Source organism: Telopea speciosissima, chromosome 11 (assembly GCF_018873765.1).
Source record: "Telopea speciosissima isolate NSW1024214 ecotype Mountain lineage chromosome 11, Tspe_v1, whole genome shotgun sequence".
Classification (NCBI taxonomy): domain Eukaryota; kingdom Viridiplantae; phylum Streptophyta; class Magnoliopsida; order Proteales; family Proteaceae; genus Telopea; species Telopea speciosissima.
In genome coordinates, this window is record NC_057926.1 from 3,391,055 (window position 1) to 3,395,004 (window position 3,950).

Below are 3,950 nucleotides of genomic sequence, written 5' to 3' on the forward strand. Positions count from 1 at the left end.
AATCCTAGGCCGGAACCACACCGATTCTCCTTTGTCACCCAGGGTCTTTTGCAGGTTACGACACTCGAAGGACCGCTGAGCGATTTCTTGACGCAACAGATTGGCGTCGTCTGTGGGAACGACGCTAGCCATCACCTTTACTAGCCAGTTTCCATATCTATTCAACCATGGCACCGCGAGCCCACCAACAATGGCCCGAGGGAGGGGAATGGATCACCTCCTCCAGAGAGCTCATGTCGCAGAGTCAATAACCAGGACCATGTCTCTCTGGAGAGGGAGATCCCGGACGATGATCAAGTTACGGTGGTCAAACCCAACAACAAAGTGGTGGTGGAGGTGGTACTGACCCCAATGCCCCAGCAACTATGGGTCAGATCAATGACCTACAACAACAGATCCTCGAGGATCAACGACTCTTTCATGACTACCTGAGGCAGCGTGCGACATCACACCGTCGCAGAACGGACCCTCGACGAGAATAGAGCCCCAGGAGGACCCCTCCCAGGGATGACCAATCAGAGAGGCACTCCAGGTAGCGGGGAGAGCCTTCCCAACCTAGGGGGAGATCGACGGATCCTCCAACACGGTTGAATCAGGGGAGAACACCATCACAACGATCCGTGGTACCTAACCATGAAGGGTCCATTCGGAAGTCGGTGTTTGATGGTCGACTAGCAGGAAGTCATGCACCAGAGCGAAGCCAGACTTACCGTGAAGGAAGCCCCTCGCGGTCAAGACAAGATTCATCATGGCAAGACCCTTCACCATCTCGCCAACAGTCAAGACGGGAGGGGACTTCCAGGAGAGGACGAGAACGAGTGTGCAATGAACGACTAGTAAGGCATGGGGAACAAGCACGGGACGAAGAGTTAGACAAGCGACTCCAAGAGTTGGACGAGAAACTAGAAGGGTTAAAGAAGCAAACCAAGGGTGAGACACACTCAATCCCTGGACAACACCCCTTCTCAAAAGAGATCATGTCAGCCTCACTACCATCCAGGTTCAGGTTACCTACCTTTGAACTCTATAGTGGTACCACCGACATTAATGACCACATCAACTATTTCAATGGCATGATGAAGCTATATGGTGGATCGGACGCGGTATCCTGTCAAGCATTCCCTGCATCCCTTAAGGATGCAGCGACTTCATGGTTTTCCAGACTGCGACCACGGTCGATTGGATCGTTTGTAGAGTTATGCGAACAGTTTATGACCCGCTTCTAGAGCAGCGTCAAGCAAAAGAAGACCACGGTCAATCTACTGAACATGATACAAAACCCTGGGGAATCCCTCAAGGAGTATGTCAACAGGTTCACCAAGGAGTCCTTAGAAGTCAGAGACCTAGACGATCAAACCCAGCATGCTGCCTTGACTGGGGGCATCCGAGACATGGAGTTGATCAAGGACCTGGTGCTTCATGAGACCAGGACTATGAAGGAGCTCCTGGATCGATGCAACGAGTTCTTCAACATGGCCGAGATAGTACAAGCTCGAAAGAAGGCAATTGAAGCCAAGCCACAGGATAACAAGAGGTCAGCACCAGACGACCGTAAAGAGAGTAAGAGGTCAAGGACTGAACATCGACAAGAGAAGGGCGGTCGCCCAACAGGAAGAAGTGACCGTCGCCCAGAGGGGAGTGAGAGAGCAGGTAGTCCAGAGTTCACACCGCTGAATACCACCAGGTCCCAAATTCTTATGCAGATCCAGGACCGTGACCTAATTCCATGGCCACGACCCATGCTAGCAGGACCTGAGAAGCGTAATCCCAACAAGTACTGTCTCTTCCACAAGGACTATGGGCATGACACAAAAGATTGCTACCAACTGAAGAGGGAGATAGAAGGCCTTCTGAAAGCAGGGAGTTTGAACAAGTACGTGAAGGGGAGACGTGATGGCCGTTCGGGGCAAGGAGATCAAGGACGTAACCAAGAAAGAGAACCAAGGAGGGAAGAAGAGCGAACCAAGATAGGGAGAGAGACCACACTGACGAAAGAAGAGAGGTAGCAGAGCCCAGCAACACCAAGGGAGCCCCCATCCTCACTATACTAGGAGGACCGGGGCAAGAATCAACCAGGAAGGCCAAAGCCCCTGCTAGGTTCGGTGGAGTAGCAGAGAAGCCAAGCAAGATGACCAAAACTGAGACGGTGATCTCCTTCTCGAAAGATGACTTGGAAGGTGTGAGCTTTCCACATGAGGACGCCCTGGTAGTACAGGTGGGGATAGCCAACCGACCCGTGCACTGGTGCTGATAGACACAGGGGCGTCCATGGATGTACTCTCACTAGAAGCCTACCACAAGTTCAGATTCGAAGACGATCAACTCAAGCCAGAGCCCACCTACCTCCATGGATTCTCGGGCCCCACAGCCTCCATCAGAGGCACCATAGAGCTGTCCATCACCTTTGGAGAGCACCCTCGATAAGTGACCATCATGGTAAACTTCATAGTCATCAAGTCCATGGTGTCGTTCAATGGCCTCTTAGGGCGACCTTCCCTGATAGCCCTTAGAGGTGTGGTGTCTCCACTCCACCTGAAGATGAAGTTCCCCACTGACAGCGGAGTGTGGGAAGTTCAAGGTGATTAGAAGAAGGCCAGAGACTGCTATGCCACCTTCGTGAAGAAGAATAATGGCAACACACGGGGGATGACACTATGCATAGAGAACCTGGTCAGTGATCAGAGAGATGAACTAATAAAAAAAAGAGGAAGACCAGTGGAGGACCTCATCCCCCGGCCACTCAGCAAAGACGACCCTTCCAAGGTTGTACAGGTTGGCTCATTATTGAGCAATGAGCAGAAAGAAGAACTAGGGCATCTCCTCTATACTAACATGGATGTCTTCGCATGGTCAACTGCAGACATGACAGGCATACCCAGATCCATAGCAGAGCACAGATTGCATGTAGACCCAACCAGGAAGCCCGTCCACCAGAAGAGAAGAAATTTCACCCTCGATCGACAGGCAGCCATCAAGGAAGAGGTTGAGAAGTTGAGCAGAGCAGGGTTCATCAGGGAAGAGAAGTTCCCTACCTGGCTCGCAAACGTGGTGATGGTACCCAAGCCAAATGGGAAGTGGAGAATGTGCATCGACTACACTGACTTGAACAAGGCGTGCCCAAAAGACGAGTACCCACTACCCAGGATCGATTTGCTAATCGATGCCACCGCCGAACATGAGATGCTAAGTTTCATGGACACCTATTCTGGCTACAATCAGATCCTCATGCATGAGGATGACGAGTCTTACACCGCCTTCCGAACGGACAAGGAGAACTATTATTAACATGTCATGTCGTTCGGATTGAAGAATGTAGGGGCCACTTACCAGAGGATGGTCAACAGGATGTGGGAGGAACAAATTGGGCGCAACATGGAGGTGTACGTAGATGACATGCTCATAAAAAGCGTCTAAGCCCACCAACACCTGACCGACCTGGAAGAAGTGTTCGCCGTGTTGAGAAGGAACCAGATGAAGCTAAACCCTACGAAGTGCACCTTCAGGGTGACATCAGGAAAATTCTTGGGGTTCATGGTCTCAGTACGGGGAATTAGGGATGTAAACGGATCGGATTCGGATCGGATACGGATCGGATGTGATCGGAGCCGGATATTCCCTGGCCGAATACGGATACCTCTAAACGGATTCGGATGCGGATCGGATTCGGATTTTCGACCATCCGTTTATATATCTGCCTTGTGTAACCCGGACCTTCCTCCCCCTAGCGGATACAATTCTCTCTCAATCCATATCTCTTAGATCATGATTCTTTTTTCATCATATTCTAGAACTTGTTTAATCTTCAAAAACCCTAAAAATCATTATTTATTTAATTTTTTATTATTAAGTATTCGGATTTTTTTTCGGACGGATTTTAATCGGAGTATTCGGATTATTTTTCGGATATCTCTAAACGAATACGGATGCCCCTAAACGAATACGGATGCGAA